The sequence below is a fragment of the Dendrobates tinctorius genome, unplaced genomic scaffold, assembly GCF_039654945.1.
Source record: "Dendrobates tinctorius isolate UK_male_01 unplaced genomic scaffold, ASM3965494v1 ptg000111l, whole genome shotgun sequence".
Lineage (NCBI taxonomy): Eukaryota > Metazoa > Chordata > Amphibia > Anura > Dendrobatidae > Dendrobates > Dendrobates tinctorius.
Window position 1 is genome coordinate 13,307,873 of NW_027361779.1, and position 14,532 is coordinate 13,322,404.

Below are 14,532 nucleotides of genomic sequence, written 5' to 3' on the forward strand. Positions count from 1 at the left end.
TTTTTCCATATATTGACCCACCAAGTCATGTGAGGTCTTATTTGTTGCGGGACGAGTTGACATTTCTATTGGTATCATTTTCGGGCATGTGACAATTTTTGATCGCTTTTATTCCGATTTTTGGGACGCAGAATGAACAAAAACCAGCATTTCATGAATTTCTTTTGGGGGGTGCGTTTATACCATTCCGTGTGCGGTAAAATTGATAAAGTGTTTTTTTTTTCTTCGGGTCAGTGCGATTACAGTGGTACCTCATTTATGTCGTTTTTTTATGTTTTGGCACTTTTATGCAATGAAAACAATTTTATATGAAAAATAATTATTTTTGCATCGCTTTATTCTGCGAGCTATAACTTTTTAAATTTTTTCTGATGATGCTGTGTTGTGGCTCGTTTTTTGCGGAACAAGATGACATTTTCATCGGTATCATGGTTATTTATATACGTCTTTTTGATTACGCGTTATTTGAACTTTTTGTTCGGCGGTATGATGATAAAGCATTATTTTTTGCTTCGTTTTCTATTTTTATTTTTTAAGGGGTTCAATAAAGGGGTTAACTAGTAGGACATTTTTATACCAAATATGTGTACTTTTATTGTTTTTTTCTTTTTTTCAAAAAATGAATTTATTAGGGAATATTTTTTTTTAAATTTATTTAGCGATTTTTTATAAATGATTTTTACACTTTTTTTTACTTTATTACACTGTCCCAAGGGGGACATCACTGTCATGTGTGAAATCGCGGATCTGACACATCGCAGATCGCTGTGACAGATTAGCGATCTGACACAGGCGCTGCACAGCCTTCCTGATGCCTGCGCTCTGCAGGCAGTGAGGAAGCCGGCTCCCTGCAGGCCCCCGAAGGTCCCCGCTGCCATATTGGATCCGGGGACCTGCAGGGAAGGAGGCCCCCAGAGCAGCGCAGCACATCTCGCTGCTCCGGGGGTCTCAGGGAAGCACGGAGGGAGCCCCCTCCCTGCACGCTTCTCTCCTATGCCCCCAGTACACTTCGATCATGTTTGATAGTGGTGTGCCAGGGGTTAACATGCCGGCGGCGGTCTGTGACTGCCCCTGACACATAGTGCCGGGTTTCAGCTGTGATAAGAAGCTGACACCCGGCCATGATCAGTGGCGCTTTCCACGGGGGGCGCCCCTGATCATTATGATGTACTATTCCATCCTTGGGACTTAGTTCCCAGGTCACATGGAAGGAATAGTTCGTCTAATGTAGGAAAGGGGTTAAAGGGATCAATGGTATGCAAGTCAGGGCAAATCCATCCAGTGCTCTGGTTCTGATCCCAGGCTTTCTTAAAGGGATCCCCGGTATGAAAGTTAGGGCAAATCCACTCAGTGCTCTGGTTCTGACCCAAGGCCCCTTTAAAGGGATCCCCGGTATGGAAGGCAGGGCAAATCCATCCAGTGCTTTGGTTCTGACCCCATGCCTCTCTTAAAGGGATCTCCTGTACAGAAGTTAGGGCAAATCCCTCAGCACTGATTCTGACCCCAGGGTTCTATTAAAGGTTTCATTGGTATGCAAGTCAGGGCAAATCCATCCAGCGCTCTGGTTCTGATCCCAGGCTTTCTTAAAGGGATCCCCGATATGGAAGTGAGGGCAAATCCACTCTGCACTTTGGTACTGACCCCATGCCTCTCTTAAAGGGATCCCGGGTATGAAGTCAGGGCAATTGCCTTCAAATGCTCTGGTACTAACCCCAGGCTCTCTTAAAGGGATCTCCTGTACGGAAGTTAGGACAAATCCCTCAGCACTCTGATTCTGACCCCAGGGTTCTGTTAAAGGGATCATTGGTATGCAAGTCAGAGCAAATCCACTCAACGCTTTGGTTCCAATCCCAGGCTTTCTTAAAGGGATCTCCGGTATGGAAATTAGGGTAAATCCCTCAGCGCTATGACTCTCACCCCAGGCTTCTATAAAAGGGATCATTGGTATGGAAGTCAGAGCAAATCCACTCAGCACTCTGGTTCTGACACCAGGTCTCTCTTAAAGGGATCCCCGGTATGGAAGTTAGGACCGTTACACTCAGCGCTCTGGTTCTGACCCCAGGTTGATGGGATGATGTGCGATATTAGGGGTAGTAGTCCGGTGGCTCTGGCTGATGGGATGATGTTGGATATTAGGGGTATTAGTCCGGTGGCTCTGACGGGATGATATGGGATATTAGGGGTAGTAGTCTGGCCGCTCTGACGGGATGATGTGGGATATTAGTGGTAGTTGTCCGGTGACTCTGGCTGACGGGATGATGTGGGATATTAGGGGTAGTAGTCCAGTGGCTGTGATGGGATGTTGTGGGATATTAGGGGTAGTATTCCGGTGGCTCTGGCTGACGGGATGATGTGGGATATTATAGTGAATGTGGCTATGTGGAGAGGGCAGGGCTCTATACTCAGCTTTATATATATAGATATAATCATTATAATTTGTTATAACTAACCGTAGTTAGTTACTATGCCCAGGCAGTGCCGGGCTCTTCAGCTAGTGTTAAATATTTAGCATAATAACAATGGGAAAAACTTACAGTTTCATTAACACATACTGGTAATTAATACCTTATCATGGACAGTGTAAAGCAAAATGCCCTGAATATTCTCAGAATTAGTGATTTTTTTTCATTTACAAAAATAAAATGAAAGAAAGGCAATCAATAATTTATTTGTAAAGAGCCATCATCAATTGCCTGCCATTTTATATATAGTAATAATAGTAGTCTTTATTTTTTATAGCGCGAACATATTCCGCAGCGCTTTACAGTTTGCACACATTATCATCACTGTCCCCGATGGGGTTAACGATCTAAATTCCCTATCAGTATGTCTTTGGAGTGTGGGAAGCAACTGGTGTACCTAGAGAAAACCCACGCAAACATGGGGAGAACATACAAACTCCTTGCAGATGTATGCTGCCCTCTATGCAAATAATGTAGGCATGTCTCAAAATAGTGTCATTAACAAAGTACTTATACTGTACAAAGCAAGATTTCAAAAACTATGTTGTGGGGAAGTGTCTTTTGGAATACAGTTATGAAAAAAATAAATGCATTTCTGCATTATAAAACCAAAGCATATAGGCCTTGTATTAACCCCTTAATGTCCAATGATGGACACAGTCCATCACTGGATGTCTCCCCCGCTTTGATGTGGGCTCTGGCGGGCAGCCCGCATCAAAGCAGGGACATGTCAGCTGTTTTGAAGAGCTGACATGTGCATGCAATAAGCGCAGGTGGAATCGCGATCCACCTGCGCCTATTAACTAGTTAAACACCGCTGTCAAACACTGACAGCGGGCATTTAACTAGAGCTTCTGACCGCGCGGCCAGAAATGCGCTCATCGCTGACCCCATCACGTGATCAGGGGTCAGCGATGTGTTGGCAGTTTGCATAACAACCAGAGGTCTCCTGGAGACCTTTATGGTTGTTGATGCCTGATTGCTATGAGCGCCACCCAGTGGTCGGCACTCATAGCAGTGCTGTATTTCTTCTACATATAGGCAATCTGAGCATCGCCTATACGTAGCAGAGCCGATCGTGCTACGGCAGCCTCTAGCCTCCCATTGAATCATGCCAAAAGTTAAAAAAATGTTTTAAAAAATATGAAAAAAATAAAAAAACTAAAAGTTTAAATCCCCCCCCTTCGTCCCATTCAAAATAAAACAATAAAAGAAAAATCACACATATTAGGTATCGCCGCATTCAGAATTTCCCGATCTATCAATAAAAAAAGGATTAACCCTTTTAGTGTGCACATCACACAATGACAGCAAGCAGGGACTAGCCCCATTACTGAAACAAGTGTTACTGATGACTCGTCTTTTCAGTGAGGGAGAAAAGGTTGTGGCAGACGGCAGTATGTAGGATGCATGGGGATTCTCAAACGGAGCATCATTACATTGGAAGTAGGGAATACAATAACAGTTAGATACTGTAGTTAAGGAACAATTGGTCATTCTTAATGCAAGCATATTAGAAATGATCTTAGATTAGGGCACTAAATAGATAGTTATTTGGATTAAAATTTCTTTGATCTTTGGACACCCCTTCAATGTGTTAAATAATTACATTTTTCAATCATCAATAAACATTTCCTATTATTTTAAATATATATTGTTTTAGCTTATTTGAGACAAAATGGAGTACAATAAACTATCAGGTAAAAAAAGAAACAAAGAAATGGAACAGAATGTGAAATCTAAAACCATCAAACATGTCCTCATTAAGAAGAAATCTTTTTACAGTACTCTTCAGGGACTATACTCAGTATGATACTGTACAATTTTACCCTTTATATTAAAGATGAGATGCTATGTGCATGAAAAGGTGACAAGGTTGAAAGCAAGAGGCATAAGGACAAGCTTGAAAATCTATGTCTACGAGGTTTGGAAAGTAGAAAATCACTTTAGAAGAGATTTAATTGAAGTATTTAAAATCCTAAATGGAGTAGATAATGTCAACACACAGTACCATTTTCAGAGCAGAAGATGATAGGACAAGGGGAACATAAATGGAAATTATAGTAGAGCAAATTCCAAGCAGGCATAAGTGTCCTTTCATGCAGAGAATAATAAATGTACGGAACATGTCCCTTCAAGGAAAGATGTTGAGACAAAAACTCTAGGGTCATTTCATAAAGATTGTAAAAATCTTTTCTACAAAAATGAAATGGAAGGAACTAGAATATTAATTGACAGTGAGTACTTTCCCTTCCCATCAAATCTCATTTTTATACTTTTAACTAAACATACTTTTCTGGTTAAGTATTCAAAAGTATTAAACTCTTAATAATTTACATAATATGAAAAAAAACTAATTCCTCATATCAAATATATGAGTAATGTATTTAGTATTAATATTAAATTCAATTTAGAACTAAAGCATATGGCATTCCACGGTAAAATTGGCAGATAAATGCCTTTAAAATGGTTGTTTTGTGAAGGCAATTGCTATCTATATAACCTTTTAGGCCATATAACCATCATAGAGAGAGATGACCACTTAAATGCCCTGTATATGATAGAGAATGGAGAGGCACTGCAATCCATTTCTGGTATGGTGCACATGAGCCACCCATGTATTTCATAGATCGTCATACATCTGTATAGTCGCCATATAACACTATAATTCTGTGCAATAATCACTGGCCACAGTCTCAGATAAGATGACTTCTTTAACTATGGGCTAGCAGTGTTGCTTTGCAGCACTGAAGTATTAGCATAAAATCCCACCAAAGGACAACATCTTCTAGGAGTTTGCATGGTCTCCCTGTGTTTGCATGGGTTTCCTCCAGATACACCAGCTAGTTACATCCCTTACAAGATTTTAGACTTTGAAATTTAGGTTTTGATCCCCAATGGGGACAGAGATTATAATGTAAGTAAAGAGCTGTAGGCTATCATGACACAAAATACATAAGCATAAATAAAAATAAACAAATGTCGCAAAAACAATGCAAATGTCATATTGAAATTCATAATAATCCAATTAATTACTACAATGCAAACCCAGATGCATCCCATGTAATTTGATGCTTAATATGTGTACATGATTGCACATGGCTCTGCACCATATTAAATTAAAGAGGTATCAAGGTTCAAATATTAAAGCCCCAAATAGATATAACTAAACGTACTTCTAAACGTACTTCTCATTCATTGGTACCTATACATTGACTAAATATCAAGTTGTGCTGCATGCAATATGTGTTAACTGTGTATACAGCAACATTTTATTCAATTATCTGTTTCTGAGATGTTTTACTATTCTTCTTCAACATATAATGCACCAAGAGTTTAATGTATGTATGTAATGTATGTCATTTTATTTAAAAAGTAAACTTTCATCAGTTCAGCCATGTTAATTTTAATCCATCATGACTACAGAGCCATCCACCTTTCGTGCCTCCCTTATTACCTCCATAGATTGTAAGCTTGCGAGCAGGGCCCTCACTTCTCTTGGAATGTGTTGATTTATGTGATTATTGTTATTCTGTTATGTCTTATTTTCTGTACTATTCCCCTTTAAAATGTGAAGTGCTGTGGAATATGTTGACTCTATAGAAATACATATTTTTTTTTAATTTCTCCTCTTTGTTATAAAGGTATAAGCTTGTGAAGTTCAAATCATAATTTATGTTATAGTTCAATTGGGCATTACAGAAATTTATCTCTGGGGGTGTGTACTGTTTCCCCTGCATGAGGTTGACCAATCATGAGCAAGCAGCAAGACACAGGGAAAAAAGAACATGCCCTGTTACCCTTATTGATCTTTGCAGCTATTGTGTGCAGCAAAGCAGAGCTATGTATCATTACAAACACTATCAGATCTCTTCTTAGGGTTGTCAGTGTAAAGGAGAGGTGGAGAGCTAACAGCTCTGTCAAAGTGTTTGTAATGATACATAACTGTTTATTGATAAGCCCTGAAACCTGTCCAGGGTGAAATGTGTAGAGATTTTGTTTTTGAGAATATTGTGGAATTCTTGGAGAATTCTACACTTGACTATGATAAATGTTTGTGTCTTTAATTATTTGCTTTATGTCATTATTTTTATATTTAAAGAGTAAACCACAGGGATACTTGAGGTACAGTCATCATTGAGTGGGGTCACCATTAATGCTGTTTACTAGGGTGTCAACCTCCATAGTAAGGCAGGAAGCATATTCCTAGGGGTTAGAAGTAGGGTCAGCATTGATTGTGACTTGACTCCACCTCTTTGAACCTTCTGATGTGCTCTCTATCTCTAGTTGCTTGTATTGTTGCTCTTTCATTCAGCGCACATAATTGTATCATTTAGCTGTTTATAAGACCATGTACTTTTATTATTTTTGCATTTTTTTCTTTATGCAGTTGGCTTCCTATAAATTGGAATGTTTTTAGAAAAATTTGAGTAATAAAATTTAACATTTTAATATTATCAGTGGTGGTCTCTGGTTATAAACAATCCTTTAAAGGCAACCCTTAATAACCTCATTGATAGCATGCCAAGGTGTGCACCTATTATTTCTTTTGTAGAACTTATAGTCAATACTGAATAAATGAAGATACTTTGAAAATTGTATATCTTTTTTTTTTACAATTTGCATGTCTATCGATCCTGAGATTTCTATAATCCCACAACTTTTCCTCAGGAGTGTATTATGGCGACGTATAAGCAACAGATATAGATAAAACTTAAAACCTGGAATTTATAGCAGCATGTTTAAATATTATGCCAGCCTGTTGCAAATAGAATAGTGTTCCCTTTATTTTTTTGAGGAGTATATCTTTATTTGCAATTTTATTTAGCAAGTGACCAAAACTATGATCCTCATGCAGCATGTGAGAAGCAAAGAAGACAGGGTGATAATGAAGCAAACTGTCAGTTCCATGTAGAAACAAAATGGGTGAGGAGCAACCAATTGACCTTGCTAATTGATAATAACATTTTGCTATATTTTAAGAGTTCAGGAGGTAACTGTGAATGCTACTAATTAGTGAAACATAAGGTGTCATTACTATTAATGCTCCTACTTCTCAAAATTTTTAACAGCTTCCAACCTGCGATTGTATTTTATCTTACTTCCCAGTAAAACTATCTATAATACCTGAAGATAAGATGACTTTGTCATGCCATCTATGATCTTGTCTTTTAATTCTTAGATTCACTCATTTTGCAGATCTACCTGCACTGCATTATTAATATCAGAGACATTTTAGAACAAGTTATACTGTCGTAAATATATCTTCTTGGTATGACTAGAGTACTTATTTCATTTTAGGCAATGCATATTGTGCTAATGTTTGAATAGAATTGAAGTAATATATTATTGCACTTTATTTTGACTGCAGTCAGTGGTCTAGTCCCCAAAAAAGTGCCAGGGCTAAAGAGTCTGAAGTAGCAGCAGTGGTACCTGTTATGTGCATTTGCAGAGAGACCCAGCAAGGCTAGCACCAAACCAGTAAAGGCGCAGCCACAGATGCACTTTGAGCTGTCTGACCCAGCTAAGTAAGCCTTAAAGTGAGATCTGCAGGTGTGAGCCACTGCATGACATCACCACTGCAGGCAATATGAGACACCAGGATGAATGGCTGAGAATCAGGGTTGAGCAGTATTTCAATTTTTTCGGTGAATAAAGTAGACTATGATGCCTTTAAGTCAGTTAACAGTGCCTGCCTGGTATATGCTGGAAAGCTGGTTATTGATATTTCATGTTACACCAATGATTTTTCTTTAATAGCAGCTGGACCACTATCCAAGTACTCCAATAGATATTATGTTAATGAGTGGTCTCACAACTACTTCAGCACCAAAGAAATAGGTGTTCAGCTGACAATGTGTCCTCTTTTTGACCTGACACTTGAACCTATCAGTGAACCGTTACTGGAATGTGACAGACTCATCTCAATAAAGGTGGTCATGATCCTGTTGGCTATTACTATTTACATGTCACAAAATCCGCAGTTTCTATGTTTTGTGGTGATGAGTGGTAAATGCAGTCTTGGTTACTCTTTCAGGGCTGATCTTAGGACTAATTTTCCTTTCTTTTTGTGCTACACTCCAGGGGTTTCTCTCAGAGGTATCTACCTGACCTAGGCTCTGGTGGCATCACCAGAAGACAGCTGCTCAGCGACAGCGGGCTTGGAAAGGGCTCAGCCAAAGTTCCTGTACCATTTACTGGGAGCTAGGGCAATAGTATCCCTGCCCTTAACGGATCACTTAGCTGGGGCAGCATGCTCTAAGTGCATCTGTGGCTGCACCTTTGCTGGTTTCTCTTCCAACCTCCTACCATGACTTCTGTGACTAATTACAGCAAAAAAAACATGAAATTAATGATGAGCAATTAATCCAGGCACAAATGTACACAGTACTTGCAATAAGACCTTCTCAGGTAAGGTCTCATGAACATATTTGTGCAGGTCCTGAAGCCAGAGGGCAGAGCGGCAGCTACAAAATACAGAGTATGAGAGAGTTTACTGCTGCATTGTATATTAGGTGTTTTTGCTCTGGGTTCTGTATTAATTAAGAAGTCTGGCCTGGAGTCTGTATTGAGTGTGTCTGATCTGGTTTACACAATCTGTACTTGGGTCCATACTTAGCTTATATGAACTGTAGTCCTTATTGGTTTAGCTTTCTGGTCTAGGGTCTGTATTAGTTTTGAGGACTTAATCCGAGGTCTGGCACAATCTATTGGGTGTATTATGGGTCTAATGCTGAGATTACTGGGTCTTCGAATTGACTTTATTTAGGAGGTCTGGTCTGTAATATGTATTTATGAAATACGTCTTGTCAAGGTCTGTTCTGTGATCTGTATTTGTTTAGGTTGCAGTTTTAGGAATGGTGTTTGTATTTTTTAAAAGGTTTAGTCTTTTTTTTTACAAAAGTCTGAATTTATTCTGTTACTTTGGATGGGATAAACTTCTAGGAACTGGGTCTGAATTTAGAGAGTTTTGGTCTGGGATCCTATTGTAGGGGTCTGCTCAAGGATCTGTATTTATTTAGGGGTCCGCTTTAGTGTCTGAATTAACAGTAGGGTCTGGTCTAAAATCTAAATACATTTAATCATCCTGTCTGAGGTCTTGGGTATTTCAATAATCTAGTTTGGGGTGTTCATTCATTTCTGGGTTTGGAAGGGCTCTAAACTTATTTGTGTTGCTACAAAGGCTGGGGTGAATTGCAAAAGTGAAGGACCACAGATGTTATGACAGCAAATTTAGTAGTCACAAGGAAAAATCATTTTGGTGGTCTGGGACAGATGGGCTAAACATCTGTGAAACTATATCAATAAAGCCTGACTATGGCACCCTATTTGGACTGCTTACTTTCCACTATGTTCTGTCCAGTAATAAGCTTGTCCTTCTGAACCACTCATAGCAACCATCCACTGCATAGCTGAGACACTGGTTTAATTCATACAGTGCTTAGTATCCTGACCCTACCATCATTACAGGCTATTGGATGAGTTAATTCATGTGTAGTACCCACCTAATGGTGGAATCCTAGCAGAGCAGCAAAGCCCTGCCTGAAAGGGCCTGGTATGTTATTTTTATTATTTGAATGAAATAATTTCACTCGTCTTTCATTTTATTCTTTAAAGCCAAAATCCTTTATACATTTTTTTACTTATTTTGTAATTTACTACTTTGTCTGAAACGCTATGTAATACAGTATGCTGATTCTCCTCATAAAATACAAAATGCTTTTTTATTTGACAACTTCAATTTCTGTAGTTCAGTGAGATCTTACCTCCCGCAACTATTCCCTCTTATAAATATATACCTTGAATAATTAGAACTACAAGTAGTTTACACAGAGTCTACAACTTTCGACAAAAAATTGATTAGCATGACAAACAGTCTGACTCTAGGGTCAAATGTTTTGCCAGTAGTTGCATGTGTTTATGCCAAAATATATAAAGAAATGTCACATCAGCAAATGAGTGATGAGGAACACTTGAAGTAAGACTGTGCTTCATCAATCATTTTAAATGTTTAGACTGGGTCCGTCTAAAACAACCTAAGAAGAAGCAGCACGCTGATATTCACTTCACCTCAAGCTATGGAGATGTTTGATGGATCTTCCATATACGAAGATTCTATTTTTATGCATAACCTATTGATACAAATACACATTTCAGCTTTTTAAGATAAGAAAATGCTTCATAAATGTTGCAGTTTCTTTATAATATTATTTAACAGTAGAGATATTAACAATGTCATAGGCTTTGTTCCCATTCGCAATGTGGTTTTCACTTGTAATGAAAGCACAAGCAGTGAGAGCAAAAATAAATATTATGACTAGAAATGGTTAATGCTTTTGAAACTCGAAGTTGCCATTATTTTTCCAAAATATGGGTCACCTCAAATAAATCCAAATCACAGGTACTCCAATTGTCATGAAAAGAAGTATATGACATCATGGGGTCTCTTAGGATTGTATCCAACCTCTTTGAAGCCAAGCATAGCCTTTGTAATTTATAGGTGTAGATAAATGGTTGGTAGCCGTATTTCATTGGTGTTTTGTCCCACACACAAACCTTCTGTGCAGTTTACTTGTGACTTTTTCTCCCTATTTCTATTGTTTAACTGAGAGCTGCAACATCCTCTCACTAAACAGATTCACTAGAAATGAGGGAATTTACTGCAATGGAAATAAATTCTCATTGAATTTTGGCAAAAATTGTCTTCTCCAAACTTTTCCTCCAAACAGATTTTCTATAGCTCTCTCAGCACAAATTTAGCAAAAGAGTGGCCAGCTGGCCACCAATTTTATAAACCATAGGAGTTTTGGAAAAGACTTTTAAAAAAATATCCTACTGCTCACCAGCTCTGCAACCTGCTGTCCGGCTCTTTGTGACTTTTTCTTTGCCCATCTCCATTGTGCCTCCTTTTCAGTCAGCTTGACTATATGCCAGGGCTTCCAGCTCCAAGTCAATGCCTCTAGAGATGCATCTCGAGATGACAAAAATCACATCAGAGAGTGAAGTAGGCCAAAGAAGATTCACGCAATGCTCAAAGATGAATAGAAGGGGTACAGAGGACCAGACAGCAAAGTGCAGAGTCAAAGAGACAGATGAACAGTGAGGTGAAGACTAATGTTATTTTATTTTTTTTTCATCCTTTATTTTTATGCTCTGGAGTCTAGATAGGACACAGTACCTAATAAAGAGCATTCAATTTGGCTGTGCTGTGCAGTGTGATCGCTGTGCTATGGTAGAAGATGGGATACCTGCAAGGCATTATTGGGAAGTCCGCCTGGCCGTGCTTTATGTTGTAAGCCTTTTCTGGCTGAGGCAATATTGTACTGTGTAAAATAAGGCTTGTTTTTTTTTGCATCAAGTTGATTCACTCATCTCTAATTAAAGCTAGCCTCACAACTGTCAATTTAAGCAAAGAGACCTGAGGTTCATTGATGGACTGTAAACTCCAATGTAATGTTTAGAAATTAATTGTGCTACTAATCATCCCTATGATGCTTAATTGTAATAACTGTAGGGCTAAACTGTGGAAATCAGTGATCTCTTTGATCTCTATCGTAAATAATGCATTTCTGCTCAGGAATGTATTGTATGCTCACTGATGACAGAATATATCAGGAAGACAGATTTAAAATATAATGTTGACTAAATATAGATTACTTTATATGATGAAATGCCTATAGAGAAAGTGTATAAGATTCTCAAAATAACGGTAAAAGACAAAAAAATCAAAATATAGTTAAACTTCTCTTCTGCATTGAATCTTCAGCATGTAAATTAACATGATCATTTCCAATCATTAACTGCACGTTTCCTATTTATTTATAGTTTTTCATATTGAAGAAGATATCTAATCATATTTTTATGCTTAAAATTACAAAGTTCTGGTAAAAACAAACAATTTACCTCTTGTTAAAAATCCCGTTCTCAGAAATACATGGAATTTTGCTGCCATAGTTTAGAACTTATTGCCTCGGCTACCTAGTTTCCTGGACAAGGAGCATGTGATTGCATGTGGTTTACTATTCAGCTTTGCAAGTGCCGCTCAATGGCTGGATGGATTGCCGGATCCAGCTAGTCTTAGTTTCCCTGTGCTTCTCTGAAACTGCAAAAGCAAACTTGTCCCTGCTGGCAACATTAGAGACTGCACAGTCCAGCCAGCAGTTCAACCATGCTTCTGGCCCAAACCGTTAATCTTCAGTTGCACTCCTGAAGTAAGATGAAGAGTTTGCCCATTTAAGTTTTCTTAGCAATTAGGTGTTAGGCCCACGAGAAAACATCACATTGCACTCACACCAATGTTATTAAATAAGTCACTACTCATCTGCGAGTTTTTCCTTAGCTCTAATCTGACTGAGGATAAAATAGCAGTATGCTGTGAGTGGATGTGAGAATAGGATCACACTCATCAATGCAAGTCAATGGGTGCGAGAAAAATATCGTACGGCACATGGAGCATGCGTGTGCCACCCAATTTTTACTCTCAAATCACAAAGGAAACTCAAAATGTCATCAGCCAAGTACAATAAGGCTGTGTGCACACGCTGCGGAAAAGGTGCGGATTCATCCGCGCGGATTTTGTACAATCCGCAGGTGAAACCGCAGGTCAAAAGACCTGCGGTTTTACCTGCGGATTGCTCTGCGGTTTTGCCCTGCGGTTTTTCATCTCCTCAATGGAGGAGATGGCAAACCGCAGGAGAATCCGCAGAAAGAATTGACATGTCAATTCTTTCTGCGGATTGAAAACCGCAGATAATCCGCGCGGAAAATTCCGCACCGTCTGCACTGCGGTTTTTGATTCCCATAGGGAATCATTGTACTGTACACCGCAGCAAAAACTGCTGCGGGTCCGCAGCGGCCAAAACCGCTGCGGAACCGCAGCAAAATCCGCAGCGTGTGCACACAGCCTAAATTCACATTCAGAACCATCAGAATAGAGACATAGAATAGATTGATAAACTAGCTAGATGTTCTATAGATATATAATGTTACAAGACCCCTACATATAATAAATTTGCTTACTTTAGTCCCCATCATGTGGCATTAAAGTGTGTTTAGCCTTATTTAACCTATTAAATAAATAATTAAACAACATGCGTGCCAGAACTCGAACCCAGCAGCTCTTGTGCACCAGGCAGCAGCTCTTCTATCAGAGCTATTCAGCTCACTGGACAGTTCCTTGCTAACCCAGATACTAGTACCTGTGTTGTTTCTGATTGTCTCCACCCTGAGATCCTGATTCTCTCCACCTTGAGTTCTTGAATGGCTCCACTCTGAATGAACAGTCTACTTAAACCTGGCATTGCACTTAATTCCTTGCCAGATTATTGAGCTCCCAGCCCTTAATAAAGCTTCATTTCACTTGCTACATCATTCCAAGACTATATTGCTGATACCACCATGTGCTGAACCCTGGTTAGTCCTGACTACGCAACCTGCTGATCCTTTAACTACGTTACATCTTTGTAAACTGACCCCTGGCTATCCATGACTACGCAACCTGCTGATCCTTTAACTACAGAGTGGGCCATTTATATGGATATCAGCAAAGAGCAAACAGATGAACGGAATACTATGGCACACAAATCACCACATTAACAGACGGAGCTATTTATCTGAAGTATTGCAGCATATAATTCAGTCAAAAAATGGAGGTGCTTGCATGAAAAAACATGAATATTTCAATGTGAAGCGAAAAAAGAAGAAATATGCAGCAATCACCGATATAGCTGAAAAACTGTGCGTCTTTATTTCACATAAATTCCATCAATACCTGGACCCGTAGAAGCGAGTAATCGCGAAACGGCCATTGTCCGGCACCTCCCTCCCCCAGCATTCCTCTAACGTCCTGCATGTCCACACATCTATTAATGGAATTTATGTGAAATAAAGACACACAGTTTTTCAGCTATATCGGTGAGTGCTGCATATTTCTTCTTTTTTCGCTTCACATTTATGTGGATACACCCAAATAAAATGGAAATGGTTGGTGATATAAACTTCCTGTTTGTGGAACATTAGTATACGGGATGGGAGAAACTTTTCAAGATAGGTGGGGACCATGGTGGCCATT